This window comes from Capsicum annuum, chromosome 6 (assembly GCF_002878395.1).
Source record: "Capsicum annuum cultivar UCD-10X-F1 chromosome 6, UCD10Xv1.1, whole genome shotgun sequence".
In the NCBI taxonomy this organism is placed as follows: domain Eukaryota; kingdom Viridiplantae; phylum Streptophyta; class Magnoliopsida; order Solanales; family Solanaceae; genus Capsicum; species Capsicum annuum.
In genome coordinates, this window is record NC_061116.1 from 168,561,653 (window position 1) to 168,581,598 (window position 19,946).

A 19,946-nucleotide genomic window follows, 5' to 3' on the forward strand; every position below is an offset into this window, starting at 1 on the left:
CGACAATGATGAAATTATACCCGCAGTGAGGTATGTGGAGCAAAATCAAGCATATAATAAATTAAAGACCTTTTATTTGCGGCTCATAACATATGCCGTTAATTCCTCTGGAATGTTTGAAATAAACAAATTGTTTTTAATTTATTAACCAAAGTGTGGTTGGTTTGTCTTTTATCTCATGTTCTTTCAAAAATATACAAAACTTAAGTTGTATTAACTCCTGTTTTATTTCATTGCGGCTTGTATGGATGGTTGTTACGCATCAATTTAAAATAATGTATCCTAGTCGTATTGGATTATGTATTGTACTGTTGTGATAATCAAATTTGAATAAATTGCATCTTTGTTGTGGTTCAATAATATTTTTATTGCTTATTGGATTATGTATTGTATTGTTGTGATAATCAAGTTTGAATAAATTGCATCTTTGTTGTGGTTCAATAATATTTTTATTGCTTAGCTTGATTGTATCATATTATAGATAATTATTAAATTTAATAAATTATTCATTACTTACTGCTGCAAATATCAGATTTAGTAGTACGATATAACCAAATTAAATAATAATATACTAAAAAAAGTCAACAAACAAGAAATTAGAAGTGGAATTCTTACATTACTTGAAATAGAGATTTTACGACTGCAAATATATAAAAACTTTACATATGAAATATTATTTTTCCATTCGCCGAAACAGCCCACAGATAAAATATATGTACACTGAAAAACAGATACCCAGTAATGATTTTTTTCATTTAAAATATTACTATATATCTTTTTCTTTTATCTTAATTAAAATAATCGTGGGAATGAACAATTTTTGGTAGGAAGTTTCAGTGAAAAATTAGTGATATTACTGTAGTGTGCTATATATAGCTTATTAAATTATTAGTTCATACAACTCGGAATGAAATTAATCACAAAACTAAATTGGTCAACTAAAAACATTAAAAATGTATTGGCATAAACATAAAAGAAAATGTAGATGGAGTATGATAAAATGCCAGAAAGAATAGAAAGAAAAGGATAGAAGCAGATGAACTAAGGTAAAAAAAAAAAAAAAGAAAAGTAGGTTCCCAAATACTAATAACTAAGGACCCGTTTGGTTATTGGATAAGGGCTAAGTTATTCATGTATTAATTTGTCTATTCATGTGTCACGATCCAAAAACAGATAGTGATGACACTTATCGTGACTCAGCCTTGATAAATAATTTATTGACTCAAATTAATAAAGGAAAAACGAAATCGACAATAACATAAATCAAGGCAAGATTTCTAAAACGAAGTCAAGTCAATACGAAACATAATTAAAATGGAAGTCTGAAGGAAATCTCATAAGTCCCCTACATTTGGTGTTATAGTGTAAGAACATCTAGACATAACTGAATCTGAGAATACATATTTGTCTATGAAAATAAAATAAATACATAAGATAAGATAAGATAAGAGGAGGTTTGGAGTCAACTCTGAAATCCTTAGAGCACCCAATACCTCGAACACCGCTTCAAATTGCACGTAATCAGCTACAACATTATGTACTCTTACTTAGATTTGTACCGAAAGGGCATAGTAGGGGAGAGCATGATCCACTTGTACTCAGTAGGTATCACACGTTGACTGAGCAAAGTAAAAAATAATATAAGTAAAAAAAGACTATGAGCACGTTCGCTGAAAGCGAAAAAGTCCCAAATTGCATCTCATTTCATCTCCACTAATAGTGCTAATATATAAACAAAAATTAAAAAAACATAGACATACGCGAAGAATATGTTGAAACTAAACATAGTCAAGAAAACTAAAGAAATCATGCTAGATGCATATGCGAATGCAATGCAATATGGATGAAATAAATAGTGAAAGCCATCATATGACTTTCTGTATACACCCACTGACCTCGCAGCTCCCAGGTAGGACCTATAGAGGTTTTGTAATTCATATACTATATCTCATATCTCATTCTCAACTCACCTCTCGAACTCGTATTTACGAAGAAGATTTCCATAAAAGTATCTCATTTTCTTTTCAAAACAGTGTTTTTCAATGGTACCAGCATGTCATGACTGTATATATATATGGAATGAGGATGTAATGCTCACAATCAACTCAATATGATGATATCCAATCCATGTAACACATATACAGATATAAGTAAAACCAAGAAGTCAATTCAATATGTCCACAATCCATGACCATCACTCTAATTAGGCACCATTGAAATAAATATGCATGTATGGCATCATTAATATCATATCAATTCCTAACTCAGGTATTTCTATCATGATAAAGACAATCAATGCTCAAATAAGGCTTATATTAGTAAATAAGCCCCCTGCACGGGTATTATATCGAGGATGGATGCATCTAAATGTATTGATAAGGTCGATGATATAAAATAAAGTCTCCACACGAGCAACACACAATATCAGATATCATAAGTCAACAACAACAGAGTATAAACCTCCACATAAGCACACAACAGTAATAACAATAATATCGAAATATAAACCTCATAGTTATTATCCCCAACACATAACATGCTTTACTTATTATTAACTACTCAACTCAATCTGAAAGAAGTTAAGCCATGACCTATCTCGAAACGATAAAATTTTGGTTTAAAGTACTTCAACTCGGAGTCCTCCCCTTACAAATGATCTCAGAATCAATTAAAATATTCAAATAACATATACACATTAAAAGAAAGCTAACAATACTGATATTGCGCATATTCGGGCTGAATTCAAAATGAATTTAAAAAATGAGTTCGAAAATAAAAGGAATAAAACTGAAATTTTATTTTAAAAACATATTTTTCAAGGTTATAGGAGTCTACGGAAGAAAATCCACGTGAAAACGAGTTAAAATGGGGTCCAAATCGAAGAGAAACTCCTTTTAAGCTTTATCAATAAAAACTTCAAATTTTCATTTTGAAATCACGATTTAAAGGTGTTTTATAATATAATCGATGAAAAATAATGAGAATAAGATTTTTGAACTTACCCAAACTCAAAGGGTGAAGAAAACCTCAAGAATCACCCAAATTCGAAGCTTGAAGGTCCCAAAATGAATAAAAATATATGAAAATTAGATTTATATATAAATTCAGCGATTGCCTCTTAAGCGGCTAAATAATCACTTAAACGATCGCCGCTTAAGCGAATGAGACGTCGCTAAAGCGGCTAGGCCAGATATAATCGATCTACCGGCACAGTTCAAATTGTCATCTGACACTCTAAACAATGAATATTAATTGAAGTCAAGTATATGACTTGCAAGCCTCTAAAAATCATAAACTTACACAAATTATTCTCAATCGCATTGAAAATCGTGTCAGCCAACCTCAAAATTAATATATAATAACTATGTGAAAGGGCAAAATAATCAAAACCCATAAAAATACCATGTACTAATTATATACATTGTTTGATTTCCAAATAGAATAAAAGTTATTCATATATTAATTATATATATTATTTTATTGGTAGGTATAAAATATTGTATAACAATTACGGTGTTTGATTATGTTTTAGTAATTCTACATTATTAATAGTTACATAATTTATGAAAAAATTTATGTATAAAAAATTATTCTACTTTTTTTTTTATATAAAAAATTCTAATTATACAATAGAATTTTATATTGGGTGACAATCATGCTCTTTTATTTCTTCCTTTTTCGTTTTTATTTTTGAGGAGGTGGGATGGGCTGCTATTATTGTATTTGTTTACGTAATTTAAAACAAATTAATAATTAAAGAAAGCTAGTGTCAACTATCTTTCTTAGGAATCAAGTTCTTAGCAGATATCTGTTGAGCTATAAGTAAATTAACAATCAATTTATGTGAAAAAAAATCCATTTTCAAGGAGGAACCACCATAAACTCAAACTCACTAATTTCAAACAAGTTTTTATGACTACAACTCAATAATTAAAGGAACGAACTCTAGTACCCAGGCTCAAATAGTTTACTATAATTATTTCTAATCAAAAACTCTCCCAAGAAGCCAAACCTCCTTCTTGTTACAAGTCTCACCACTTGAAAAAAAAACTACTACAACAAAATAGCCAAAATATTACACAACTCATAAGAAAATTTAAAATAGCTAAACTATCCCACAACTCACAAGAAACTTTCTCTGTTAGTGATCAAAAAAATTCATGAAACAACTTGATATGTAAATTTTTTTTTATGTGATTTGATCATTTTGTCCTTTCCCATAGTTCTTACATACTGATTTAGTAATGTGGGGATAGTTGACACGGTTTATAATGCTTTTGAGTATGATTCGGGAGAGCTTGAGACTTTTAGAGGCTTTAAAAAGTCATTTAGTTGAGTATAGTCAACATTTCATGTTTCGAGTACCAAATAGCAATTTGGATAGTTCCATCAGATTCGGAACATCAATTTTGAGTTAACAGTGTGGTTGATTTGAGTTCACAATCTTTATATTGTATTTCGATCCTTGTTGTGAAAACTAGTTTAAATAAGCTTTTAGGGGTTGCAGGGATTAATTTTTTGGAAATGATCCTTTTTCAAAGATCGGATATTGTCATTGAGTCTTAAATATCAAAAAGCCTAGTAACATCTATGATTTATTTTTATGAGGTCTCGAACGAATTTCAAAGTGTCAATCAACAACTTTTCAACTTAACAAAGTTGTTGATGCAGTTGAACCTGGTGCAGACGCTATAACGGCTAAGGACCACTTTAACAGTAGCCACTTTAGAGATCAACTGATTTTCGATCTAATCGCTAAAGCAGACACTTTACCACTTTAGCAGGTGTTATTTTTGTCATGCCCCAAGCCTGGATATAGAGGATAAAAATCGTACAAACATGTGCTATACAGTCAACCTAAACTAGCGAAAGAATTGTTAATCTTAAACAATAATAAGGAATCATTATATAAATAGTATTATCCCACTAAACTCGGTACTTATATAGAAAACTAAAACTATAACTGCGTATGATAACTATACACCATCTACGAAGCGTCTAATAGAACCTATAACTGTACAATGAAATATGATCGGTATAGGAACCCGATTTATCCAATTATATATATAAACAAGACTAAGGAGTATTATTATTGCTCTAGGTGAGATATAAAGTCGCCAATTGGTTCGCTGGTTACTGAATGAGTGTCTAGTATGAAAGTCTGCTAACTGATATATATGATCTTGTATTTACAGAAAGGTAGCACCCCTAAACATAGAGACATCAGTACATATGAAGCATGTACTATTATGTAAAACAAACAGAATAACAAGCAAGTTTAGATGCTCGTGTGAATTAGATATCAAGATGAAAGATTTATGAGGTTACGAGTAATGGATCTAGAATATGAAACAATGACCTATACACTAGTCTTAGTAACATATCATACCTCAAACGTTAAAAATGAGCAACTATGGTCAGAGATCATTAACACTTTAATATGAATTATATAAAGGAAAAAGGCTCAAATATGCCTGCAAACTTTGAAAAAAGGCTCATTAATGTCATCCGTTAAAATTTTGCTCATTCATGCCATTTTCGTTAGAAAAAAGCCTCATTCATGTTATTTTTTTAACAGTCTAGTTTAGTGGTTTTTGGCAAAACTATTTTGTACACATGGTCAATAATGATTCGTCCACGTCATTAATTAAATGAGCCAAAAAAAAATTAAGAAAAAAGGCTCAAATATGCCATTAAACTATCAGAAATGACTCATTTATGCCATCAAAAATTTGGCTCATTCATGCCATCGCCGTTCTAAAATCATCTCATCCATGCGATTACTTTTTAATGGTAGGTTTTCAAAAATAGCTTTGTCACATGACCTTTTATTAGAAGTACACATCATTACTTAAAATAAATCAATATAATTTCAAATATCTTAAACCCATTAAAAAGAACCTATTCATTTAACATAACCCGACCCACACCCCTTAAAGTATTTTTTTTTTCTACAACAACAACTTATTTTCTTATAAGAAAAAATAATGATTAGTGTATATCCTTTGGTAGTTTCTTGTTGATTCTAAATCATTATAAATGTTATGCTTAACAGAATCCTCAAAAGTTCTATCCTACAGTAATTTTTTCTATCCTACAGTAACTAATTAGTTGTAATTTCAGTGACTCCAATATATACTCCGAAGTTGCAAGAAAAGAAGCCAATAAACAATTACGACAAGCAAGAAAAAGAAGGAGTCGTACCAATAGAACTTCTCCACCCTCCCATCACGAATTAGGGGAGCATACATTGGAGAAAAATATTTTTACATAATGGCTTAAAAGAAGTCCATTATCCCAATTATCCCACCGTTTATATGGGTTGATTTATTCCATCACTATTGTATAAACGGTGGGACAAATAATTTCAATACTAACTAATTTCAAATATTTTGAAATTAATATAGATTTTTTTTAATTAATGACGTGGTCCTCTAATAAAAGGTCACATGACAAAAGTGTTTTTAAAAATTCATTGTTAAAAAGTAATCTCAAAATGAGTTGGTTTTATAATGACGATGACATGAATAAACTGAACTTTTAACTGATGGCATAAATGAGTCATTTTTTATAGTTCAATGGCATAATTGAGCCTTTTCTCTAATTTTAATTAATGACATGGATATTTAATAAAAAGTCACGTGGCAAAGCTATTTGTAAAAAATCACCGTTAAAAAGTAATGGCATGGATGAGCTAGTTTTGTAACGACGATAACATGAATGAGCCAAACTTTTAACTGATGGCATAAACGAGCCATTTCAGATAGTTCAATGACATATTTGAGTCTTTTCCCTTATATAAATAACTTTATTGGAATACATATGTGTCTTAAAACTTGTTCTACATTACAAGACATTTGAAAATTTGTCTAGGTGATATCCTATGTCTATGTCAAATATAAATGATCATAAGATGGCCTATCGAAGGCAATCAGTGTAAAATATATAAAACATGTTACCCAACTATATAGTGTTATAATTTTATACGTGTAACTATAATCGTAGTCTGGTACAGAATACGCCATCATGAGCTCACTATAAGGATCTATCTGCGGGTCATATGTGTCAGTATTGGCTGGAGTCAGGAAAATCAGGACATAAAATTCCAGCTAACTCCAAATTATGCAGATGATGCCACAAGGGCGGGTCTGCTATAATGTTTGAGCTTACTATAATGGTCTAGTCTCAATTCTATGCACAGAATTACAGCACCCATGTGTTCAAGAAAAACCTAATACCCTTCCTCGATAATTGTAAACTTTTGTTCTATAAAATCTTATAGGCCTATACAAGTAAATTATAATGATAATTATTTAGTCATTCGGGTAGTGCTTTTCATATACAACTAACTTCTTTAATGGGATTCATTTATTTAAATTTTAGTCCTTTAATTATACCAACTTAAAATACATCGTTCTGTGATCAAATATATAAGTACGACTATGCTACGACCATTTACTCTACTTTATAGAATGCCATATATATATATATATACACACCATAGGACTTTTAAGAATTTCAATTAATATGAATACCTTTATGCATAACTCAACATGATACTTGACTTGACAAGAGAAATGTGACTATTGTGATTTGAACAGATAGATAAGGAAGTGTTAAGGTAAGTATCACGATTCTATTTCTCAAGTGATGATGGCACCTACTTTAGTCCATCAATAGGTAAGCCAAATCATAGCCAGAAATGCTAGTAATAAACTAATTAGTGAAAGGTATAAGAAATACCTAAAATGAAACATAAAATTGAATTGTAAACTGATAAATATAGGTGCAAGATACTAAATAAAAGCAAAAACATGAGAAAATTGTTCAAAAACAAGGACGGAGCTACAGTACATAACGGAGGTTCGAACAAACCTAATAACTTTTGCATAGATTCAGTATTTATATTTTAAAATATGGCGAATATCAATAAACTTTTAACCTGCAAACCCACCTAATCTTAAGAAAAATTGAAAATCAAGTAAGGAAAAATCTTTTTATTTTATTCTTCACGTCTGGAATTACGTCTAGGATCATTACATAGGAATCCAAAGACGAAGAGAGAAACAAAAAATATCACTACTGTGTATACACCCATCTAGTGTTATTTTGATTGAATTTCAAAGATCTCGCACTCTGTCAAAGCGCATTTTGTGAAGTCTTCTCCTGCCTCTGTCATGTGAAAATTGTAATCAAAATTGTGGCCCACTTACAAGAGCTCTTGAGTGGTTCAGCGATAACGATCAGGATGCTCAGGCTACATTGCTGAGATGTGGGTTCGAATCCCACCAGCTGCAGAATCCTTAACTTTTTTTAGCATATGATAAGCTATAATAGCTTTACTAAAGATATGCTTCCTTGAAATACGAGTCCACCAGCTCGAGAGTCATTTCCTGTTGAATTGGCACTTTAAAACATTTCTTAGAGTTTTATTTTATCAAATTAGTCTTATTAATTATACTTTTAAAATATAAATCGAGTATATACACCTTGTTTAGCCATGAACTGTAGACACATGATTTTTGACCCTCCTCGAGTTTTAAACTATTTGTCGGCGTTAAAAAATTTTTTGTCCAATATTTATTTTAGTTTTTATTTTATTTTTAATAAGTTTAGTTGAAAATAAATAAAAAATGATGAGTAAAGTTACTTTTAGGGATATTTTTATTTTTTATTTTTATTGTTATTTTTATTTTTAAATAATATGAAAATTTAAAAAAAATATTTTTTCCTTTTAATTTTGACTAAAAGTTTTATTATTATCTTAATTATATCTGTTTTAAATCATTTATAAACTTTTATTGTATTTTCTAAAATATAAAAATAAATTAATTAATATTCTTTTATTATTACTATTATTATTTATTTATTTAAAAAAAATGGATGATTATCCTAACCTAACTACCCTATCGTATCTATGTCCCACCTTCCCTCAACCTCTCCCCCATAAGCATATAACTTCTTGACCCTCCAAAATACGCACTTTTCATCAGATACAGAGAACAGAGAGGCTACGTACACTACATCACACTTTGATAGAAAAAAAACAGAGAGAAGGAAAAATAAAGAGAAAAATCATCAGTATAAACACAAAGAGAGAGGAGAGAAAAGAGAGCAATAAGTAGGAAGAAAACAAAGAAAAAGAGAGGAAAAGAAGGGATGAGTTGAGTTTGGGGTCTCCATTGAGTTCCCAGTGAAGGCATCCTTGTTTTAACTTTAGCTATTCTATTACACAGATTTTTATCCAATCTTGTACTGCTATTTTTATAAATTTTATTGTGAATAGAAACATGGGCAAAAGTTGTTTGAAATGATTTAATTTTATTTTTATTTAGAATATATTTTGGATTATTTATGTTGGATTTTGATTTGAAGTAGTGTTATTTATTTTTTTCATCCCGTTTAGTACATCTTGTAAGTATACCATTGTGTTTCTTGGCACTCCATATAGTGTTTTGAAACTTAATCGGTTTTAGTTGAAACTTAATTAGTTTGGTTGAATAACTAAGTGACTATGGTGTTTTCTCGTCATTTCACATAGTGTGTTCTTAAAATAATTTTTATTCATGGATTAAGCATTTGTAGTATCTCAGGCAAAACATTCATGTATAGCTTTGGGTAATTTGATTTTAAGATGTTAGTCTTTGGTGCTTGTTAATAATTGAATAACTAGAGGTTGGTATTTTATCATGTTAGTTACGTTAAATTTTATATGGATTTAAGTCAGTCACTAGGAGCATAATTTAAGATTAAATTAAATGAATCATTGCTCATAACAAAAAATGTAATTTATTTTTTTTGTTATGTAGAGTATTAAGGTTCTTTCTACATGGATTTAATGCTAATTCCAAGTTTGGTGCATACTGTGTACATCTATTTTCATTTTTTTTAAAAGTATGTTTTATGAGTTCATTAATTATACCACGGTTTAGAAACGTCACTAGCGATGGTCATAATTTTTTTTTTTCTGTTGGAATTGTTTGAAGATAGTCAAAATATTTTTTTTTTATTTAAGTAAGACTTGGATCATCAAACGTATATTTAATTTTGATAAAGATAACCTGGGTTTCTACTTGTTCTGACCTCAATATTGTTCTCTAAATTAAATACGCTTAAGGTCTAAATAAATTAACTAGAGGAAGCTTAATTGAGATAAGTTGTGGATTTATTCAAGTCCCGTTTCTATAAGGAAAAGAAAAGAGAGGAAAAACCAATTGTAAGGATGTGAGGCAAGTTGCAGATTAATTCAAAATTCATTAAAAATTTGAAAGAAAAGATAGAAAAAATGAGAATAAAATAGATACGATAAAATTGTCTCGAGTTTACAAGGGACGAAACAAATTCCATTGATGCTAGATGAGCTTTAGGCACGTCTTAAAATATTCGTCTCATTTGTGAATGCAACATACTCATTTTTCTAAGACGTTTAAAAATAATTCAAGGATGTAACTATGCACCTCAGCAAAGATTTTCTAAAATTAACCTTCACCAGCCTAATCCAAGAGATATGGATAGATACTAGATATTAAAAATGAGCGAATTAAGGCCTACAAACATAATTTATTAATAATAGTTAAAACTAAGTATAAGTTGATAAAAACGACCGTGCTTGAACCAAGGGACTCGAGGGGTACCTCACACCTTCCCCTCGGTCAGTAGAATTCCTTACCCGATCTTCTATTTTCTCAGACCAAAATAAAAAGTTATTTTTTTTACTAGGGATTAAATAAGGTGACTTGAAACACCATAACTCAATTTCAAGTGGCGACTCTGTAAATAAAATAATTCCTATTCAAAATCGTCACTTTAACTGGAAAAACCCTTCGACTCTTCGAGCGAAAAAGGAGTGTGACATCTCTGGCGGCTCTGCTGGGGAATAACATAAGAATTCGAGCTTTTGATATTGACTTTACTTGCTTTAATTATTTTGATATTGTGTTTGTTGGCCTTATGTGCTGCTTGTCGCTCATTTACTACTTTGATATTGATTGAACTGTTTTATAAATTGTCTTCTCTTGCGCACCCCCTCTGAGTCTCTGAAATAGGATAGAAGGAATGCAGCGTATGTATCCAACTTTATTTTTGAGATAGCCAGAGTGTCAAGGCACCTGGTGAAGGATTATAGTCAGATATGTTAGGCAGGGTTTGGATCGGCAACGAAGGCGGAGTAGCACTGCTACCGAATAAGTTATCTCTTCCCGACTCGAGTGTCCGCTCGGATAAGCTAGTCTAGACACCTATCCCTATTAGGCTGAAACTTAGAAGAACTGAAAGCTCAGAATCTGGTTATTCCTATTAGGTTCTGCTTTATTTGCATCATATGCATTTGACTTAGCGGGACTCGGCACAAGGGCCGAGTCTGTCTAGGACAGGTGTCCCTTTTATAATGACCAACATGTGCATACTACGTGCTCTTTTACATTTGTTTGAAAGGCTATCTAATTGTTGACTGTCTTTTAGGAAAATTTAAAATGCAAGAGATTATATTATCCTCAAAATTAGTGAATCTTTTTTAAAGAAAAATTTATTTTTAATAGAAAGAATTTTTTTAAAATTTATAGTAACATAGTTTTATGGTCTTCATGAACTACGAGGGTCTGATTCTCACTCTTTAGTGAGATACGTAGGTAGTCCTCCCCGAGATACGACCCTATCTTTTGAAAAATTATTCATAGATTTATTGGGTAATATTTTGAAAATGTGATTACTTTTATAATTATTTTTCTAATTCTTAAGTTCAATTTTTATATATATCTTAATAGCCCTGAATCTTTAGGGATCATGAGGCTAAGTTTTCACAAAATAAAAAATATATATAAATCTTAACAGCCCTGAACCTTTAGGGGTCTTGAGGCATAGTTTTGTACGACATATATTTCAAGAACTACGCACACCTGATTTCCATCTTAATGAGATACGTAGGCAGTCCTTCATGGATTTGGTGGTCTAACTCTAACACATTAGTTTTCTCCAAAATTAAAATAGTATTAAGATGGTTGGTTTGTGGATAAGTTGGCTTCTCAATCCATCACAGAGGTTCAAAGAAAAGAGAATGATAACCCACAAAGAGGGTGTAGGGTCTGACAGTGAGGAAGAGCAAAATCAGTTGATTTCACAGGAATTAGCATTAATGGAAGAAACTAAATTATTGAAATAACAGATAGTGGAGATGTAACAAGCTTGGTTGAATGGACAAGCTCCGCCTTCCTCAATCCTTGGACTTTCTAATACGAATGATCCAAATTCCGCTCAAGCTCAAACTGGAGATCCATTTTACGCATATGGATTCAGCCCATATGCTAATGTGTCTGGCGTTGCTGGTACTTCTACCATGAGCCCACCAAATCCATCTATCACGAACAACCCGCTTTTCACTCTTGTAACACCAGCTACTGTGAGTCCTCAATTGATAGTACAGAAGAATATAGGTGAACCAAGTCATGATCAATTGTATCCTTCTGAAATGACTTTCAAACCCCCAAATCCACATTATCATGCTCATCAACACGATTCTCCTATCTTGATTAAGAGTATTGTTAAAAGTGAAGAACATAAAGAGATGGCCAGGGAAGTTAGAAGCTTAGAGCAGAGCATGAGAAATATGCAAGGATTAGGAGGACCAAAAAGTGTTTCATACAAATATTTATGTATGTTTCCTGACGTTTATTTTCTGCTAGGGTTCAAAATTCCAAAGTTTGAAAAGTATGAATGGCATGGTGATCCAGTAGCATACTTAAGGTGTTATTGTAACCAATTAAGAGGTGTCGGAGGTAAAGAACAACTACTCATGGCTTATTTAGGTGAGAGACTTTCGATTCTAGGCTCAGAGTGGTTTGTGGATCAGGACATCGACAAGTGGAGTAGTTGGGATGACTTAGCTAATGAATTCGTGCAACAATTTCAGTATAATGTGGAACTGATTCCTGATGAGAAATTCCAGACAAATATAAAGAAGAAGAACAATGAAAATTTTAGGGAGTATGCAATTAGATGGCGTGAACAAGCTGTTAGGGTGAAACCGCCAATGAAAGAAAGCAAGATGGTGGAGGTGTTTATTCAAGCGTAGGATGAAACATACTATCAAAACTTGTTACCTGCATTAGGCAAGCCATTTATTGAGGTCCTCTGAATGGGAGAGATGATAAAGAATGGAATTAAGATTGGTCGCGTTGTGAGTTTTACAACATTAAAAGCAGCTACTCGAGCAATTCAAAAGGGTTCAGGAAGTGTTGCGGAGAAAAAGAATGAGAAAGATGTATCTGCTATTGTAGTTGGACAACGGGTATGGTCAAGAAGACCACGTAGTCGTTTCTCTCAGGCTTAAGCCCATGTTCATGTCCAAACTCCATAGAATAACTCTCAAAATCCATTATACTCCATTCCCCTACCTCTATATACAGTGTATAATGCATAACCACATGTTCAACTACCATCTTATTGATAATGGAACACACGAACTCCTCAAAGTCATTATCTAACTCCACAAACATAGCAAAGCCCTTTTAGGCTTTATTTTCGATCCAAGCCAAACAATGAAATAAGACAGAAGTTGGGAGATAGCTTCACACCAATTAGAGAGTTGTATGACATTTTATTTCAGAGATTGGTACAAGAGAGCGTGATCACTCCTCTCCTTAGATATACTCTTAATCCTCATTTAAGAAATTTTGATCCTAATGTACGATGTACATATCATTCTGATGCTCAGGGCCATAGTATTGAAGATTGTTGAGATTTGAAAAGAGAAATTGAAAAGATGATTCAAGATGGATCAATTATGGTGCAGAATATTGACAGTGAGGAAAGCCCTAGTCATGTGATAGGTAAGCTAGTGGCTAAGATGTTAAGCTCAGCAATTGGAAAGTTACTTCTCTCCCTGCTAGGATGGATGTTTGGTAGTTTGTTTTGTTTTCTTTTTTGTTATTCAAATTAACTTAGGATTGTAGTTCGAAATCTATCATTTTTTTGTCCGTCATTTTAGTTTAAACCCTTCTATCTTCTCTTTTAATGAAATGTGGTGTCTTTTTAGTTTTGTCTTATTTTTTAAGTTATTTATTTGTCTTCTTTATACAATACATTTTATGTTGATTCTAGTGTTATGACATGCCTGCAAAATTTTTAGCCGGGTCTTAAAATTCAGTTTAATTAAGAAACATTGAATCAAAGAGCTAAAGTTAGAAAAAGAAAGCATCTGAGAAAATAAGTAGAGTGTTGAGGCATTTGGTGATCAAGTTGAAGCCTTCTTTGAAAATTAAGGCAATTATTTTGAGAATCACAAGAATAATTTGGTCATCAATTGAAAGACAAGTCTCAATTAGGTCAAATAGTGGATGCGAGATCTCTATTCAACAGAAACAGGAAGATAATCAGCTCCATGAAAGGATGAGTTATTCGATATGAGGGATGTACAACAAAGGTGGAGTTGTTGGTTTGACAAGTGTAAAATAAGAAGCGGCACACATGCTCAGTTAAAGTTAGTGTTGTTAAAGTGTCATACATGATCTTCATCTCCCACTTTCATATTACATGTTATGTACTTGCATTTTCAAGGATTGATATGGCGAAGACATTTTATTATGTTATCCAAATATTACGTCATCCTTTGTTTACCTCATTTTATTATGCTATCCAAATATTGTTTCTTTCATACTCCTCTTTTGGAATCAAGATAGAGTCAGCATAGCTCAAAAAAACGTGTCGAGCAAAAGACTAGAGTCAAAAAAGTTTCAAGAAAAAAAAGAAAAAAAAGTAAAGAAAATGTGGCAAAAATAAAGAAAAGAGAAAATTAGTCAATAACAACTGAAAAAAAGAAGAAATCAGAATCAAGCAGAAGAACGAGTTGCCTGAACTACGTTTGATCTGATTCTTGCTATGACAAGATACGCAGGCATCCCTACTTTGTGGTTCGGTCCAACCAAAAGAAAATTTAAAATTACCCAAAATGAAATGAAACTAGGGTAAAAGTTTATTTCCTTAAAAGAATAGATTCCAAAAGTTGTATGTTTCACCCAATGTTATGTAAATTTTTGAGCTTCATGCCGCCCTTTCTTTCTAATCCTTTCCAAAAGCCAAGTTACAACCAAAGAAAGACCTTCAGATTAATTTTTGAGAATGCCAAGGCTAAACATGTTATATGTGTATGATATTTCATATTTTGGGTGTTATTTTTCTGACATATAGAAAAAAAAAAGAATGAAAATGAGAGAGTGATTGGTGAAAACCCTCCTGGGCACCATAAGGCGACAGTGAGTTATGAGAATAATAAAATGAGATAGTCTTATTGGTGAAAACCCCTATGGTCACCATAAAGAGACTGTGAGTTGAGAAAGAAATAAAAATGAGATAGGCTCGTTGGAGAAAAACCCATTGAGGTGTCACTAGCCAAAGGATCAGTATAATACAGAAAGAACAAGTTCAAGATTGACTCAATTTCAAGTTCTATAAGTGGACAAAAGTTGATAATGATTGGTATGATTAGATCAGGTTCTTTAATCCAAAATTCATATCATAATCATTAGAGTTGACTATCATTTTCATATAAATTTTTATTTTTTCTATTTTTAGAAAGGGACATTTATTGTTTTTTCTTCCTTCTCTATATTTCTATTTTGTTTTCTTGAGTCGGTTATTTAAATGAAAAATTATTGTCATTTTTTTATCATGTCTTTGAGTCAAGTATATGTCAAAACAAGTGAGAAAGGATTTTAAAACTTGCTACCAACTTCTTCAATTGCACAAAGCAAGACAAAGGCCATCACATGAAGGAAACATGATTATGAGCCGAAACAAGGCACGCTGAAAAGTTCTGTTGACCGGTAAATTTGGTGGAATGCCAAGGTTCAAGGGGTTTATATAAGAAACATTGCAAATCAGAGATATTGTGTTTGTTTTAGAGTCACTTCTAATAATCTGAGTTTGGGTCAACGATGCAACAAGTCAGTGACAGATGCTAATGGTTGGAAGCAAGGTTAAATGTGATGAGGGCAAGAGTGATTGCCACAGAAGCAAAATCCACAAACCTACCATCATATTTTTGAACTCATAAGTTTCCTTTGATGAAACAGAAAACATGTTACCTTCAAATCAAGGACTTCAGAGAATAAATATCAAGGGTTGCAATGCCTTATTTCCATAAATGCAGGAAGAAATATTGTTGCATAGGTTTGATGATCAATTGTGGTAAAAACTCATCATCCTATATCCCTCAGAGACATACTTCTTTGTCCAGATATTTTAGTTTTCAATTGCTAAGTGATATACTTCTTAAATTGAACCTTCACCCCTATAAGATGTACCTTTTAGTCGAATTATTCCCTTGATTCCTATAGGACGTACATTTTAGTAGAGTCATTCTCCTTGATTCCTATAAGACGTACCTTTTAGTCGGGTCATTCCCCTTGATTCCTATAAGACGTACCTTTTAGTCGAGTCATTTCCCTTGATTCCTATAAGACGTACCTGTTAGTGAGTCATTCCATTTGATTCCTATAAGACGTACCTTTTAGTCGAGCCATCCCCTTGATTTCTATAAGACGTACCTTTTAGTCGAGTCATTCCCCGTGATTTCTATAAGCCATACCTTTTAGTCGAGTCATTCCTCTTTATTCCTAGAAGATGTACTTCCTAGTCGAGCCATTCCTCTTGATTCTTAAAAAATATACTTTCTAGTTAAGTCATTCCAATTAACCCATAGAAGATGCATTTCTTTGTTCGGGTTTTTCAAGTAGTTATGATGCGACTTTCACTAAAGTTCTCTAACGATAAACTGGGGCAAAAATTTAATTTCTGTTGTTTGGAACTTTACTTTTCCAGAAAATGGAATATCTCTTTATAATAATCTTTGTTCGGGATAATTTTCTTTTTAGTTTTGATGTGATTCTAGGAGCCTTTAAGATCGGGGTGAAGAAAAGTAAGTCTAGGAGTCCGCCTAAAGAATAGGGCGAAAAAAAGAAAAGTTCAAGAGCCCGCCTGAAGAACAGGGTGAAGGAAAAGTAAGTCCAGGAGCCCGCCTGAAGAACATGGCGAAGAAAAAGAAAGTCCAGGAGCCCGCTTGAAGAACAGGGTGAAGAAAAAGTAAGTCCAGAAATCCGCCTAAAGAACAGGGTGAAGAAAAGGCAAGTCTAGAAGCCCGCCTGAAGAATAGGGTGAACATTATCAGTAGTAAGTCAGGAGCCCGCCTGATGAATAAAGTGAACATTATCAATTGCAAGTTCAGGAGTCCGCCTGAAGAATAGGGTGAAGATTTTCAAGTTCAAGTCAAGATTCAAGAAAGTTGCATAGAAAGGATCTTTTACTTGTATCTTCGTTTTCTATGTTTGTTTTTCATTTAAATGTAAAAGCAGAATGTTGAACCGAAAACTCGACGAAACCTCATACAATTGAACCTCTAAGAACGAATTCAAAGGTTTCCGATTGATTTTGTTTTCATGTTTAATGTAAGTATGTTTTGGAGATTTAATATAGCTTATAGTGTGTCATTGAACCTCCAAGAACCAATTCAAAGGCTTTTGATTGATTTTGTTTGTGTTTAATATATGTAAGTTTTGAAGATTTATGTTATTTAAGGCTACCTATATACTCATTTTAAGGATATAAGAATTTGATTTAGTACTTGTCTAAATTTCACTAGCATATTTGGACTTGTATCAAAATGTTTTTAGCCATAATTTGGATTCAATGACTAATATTCTAATACCTTAAAGTGAAGCATCACAAAACTATAACAAAACAAAAGAAAAAAGCTGCACCAAACCTATTAAAAAGAATGAGCAAAAAATGCACCAAAGTTGTAAAAAAATTGTCAACTTGTTCCCAGCACGCAATGACATTCTCATATAATGATATTGTTAAAAAAACTATAAAATATTAGTAACTGGTCCCAAATACAACTTTCAAGTCTAACTAACATACAAAATCAGCAAAATATAAAAAAGTTATGTCATTACATAACAGTTAAAAACTAGAAAACATCTAGATAATACAGTTATTTCTTTCCTACTGCTTGCCGCCCCTCTTTGTCATTAGTTTGCCAAGTTTATTGTAACTGATTTGAAGAGTGTGTGTGATATGATGGAAAATGTTTTTCGTGGAAAATATTTTTTCTGAAAAATATTTTTCATTGAAAATAAGTTAATTTTTTATTATTTTCTCATGTTTGGTTGGTGGGTGAAAAATATTTTTCGAAAAATATTTTATGGTGTTTGGTTGGTGAATTTCTAAAAAATATTTTTAGTTATATTATTTTCTCATGATTGGTTGGTGGATGAAAAATATTTTCCGAAAAATATTTTATGGTGTTTGGTTGGTGAATTTCTAAAAAATATTTTTTGAAAAATACTACTAAACAATTAACTAGTATATCAGGCAACTCAACATTCTGTTGGAACTAATTTAAGCATAACAAATAATACCAATATCGAGTATCAAAATATTATAAGACGCTAAAATTTAAGCAACTATTACTTACATAATTCAAGCTTCCTAATCAATTCCCATAAATGCACAAAAGAGAGAAGTTTGGAAACAAATACACGATACATTATCAAAAACAAAAGAAAAGAGAAAAGTTTGGAAATAAATACGCGATACATTATCAAAAATAAAAGCGTGCGAATAATAGTTGCTTCCAAATCCTATGAAGCTAACCCAATCAATAGGTGTCACTACTGTTGTTGCTTGAATCGTTCCAACCACACCTTACGAAGATTTTGATTTTTGATCATGAAGAGTCGCTTTGCACCAAATAATCAAAAGCATCACCGAGGAACTCTTCATTATAACCTTTCAGTGCCATATCTTCTTCATACAACTTTGTCACATCAAGACGACTATCAACCATTCTAGTGATTGCCGTTGCCACTTCTACAAACTTTATTGATATATCACCTACGACATCTTGCCCCTCAAAAGAACGTTTTCTTTTGCGACTTGCCTTAACGTGAGAAGACGTTTTCTTTTGCGACTTGCCTTAACGTGAGAAGCTTCGGTTACTTGCACATCCTTTTCGATGGATGGTCCTTCAAGGTCATTATCATTATCTTTCTCAGAAAAACTATAAAAATCTATATCTTCAAATGATTTAGCACAATCTCCCCTAGCCTGATCATTTCCACACACAAGAGACATTTCGTCAAACATTTCAATTTTTTTGTTGATGAACCTGTCATGATTGGGATGTGCCTACAATACAAAGATTAGAGAAAATTTGATGTCAAATTTATTTGATTCTAATAGGTCAATGTAACATAAACAGACCATTACAAAAAGAAATAGCCTTACGTATTTAATTAAGAAAAAGCAACACACATTTTTCAATCAGATAATAGTAAAGTGAGACATGTACAAAAGCTAATAGCAAACAATTCTCTCTCTACACAAATTCCCTCAACATATGGAGACACTAAGCAAAAATTTAAGTGTTAGCTTAAAGGAGCCATTTGAAGAAGCTGTTAACTAGACCAGCTTTATAGAAGAAGGAATATTCAACTTTTTAAGAGTCATTTCTAGTTCAAATTTTCAGGCCAACTTTAAGAGACATTTGTTTCCAACAATGCCTTTTTCCTGGGAGTCATGGATAAGGCATTCTTGGCCTATTCCAAACCTTCACCCTCATCAAATGCTCAACAAAGGTGAAGAATCTTTTATGCAAAACAAATGCAACCAAATATTCTTCTATAATTTTTGTACTTCATAATCGTGGTGTTTGGGCTAGCGCAAACCCTTATTTAGATAACTGGTAACTCGGTCCATCAAAACTTGGATGGATGAAAAGAAATCACTTATGTCTATGTTGTATTGAAATTTGGTTATATTAGTTATGAAATGATCATACAGATTCAACTTTTCATCAGTAAATAAATTTAAAAAGATTAAGTGGGATGGTAAATGTTAATGATTATTTCTTGAATTCTTCATTTTTTGCCATTTTGCAGCTCTTTTTATTTGTG

At 32.0% G+C, this 19,946-nt stretch overlaps 1 long non-coding RNA gene across 3 annotated transcripts in view; it reads right to left on the reverse strand.

Annotated features, from left to right (window-relative positions):
* Nucleotides 1-18,441: 18,441 nt before the first annotated feature.
* The window catches only part of LOC107873038, a 10,925-nt gene continuing 9,420 nt past the window's right edge, over nt 18,442-19,946 (reverse strand). For all 3 annotated transcript variants that reach the window (XR_001675065.2, XR_007057264.1, XR_007057263.1), the window contains one exon: nt 18,442-19,179. This is a non-coding gene — a long non-coding RNA (uncharacterized LOC107873038). The remainder of the gene's footprint in view (nt 19,180-19,946) is intronic.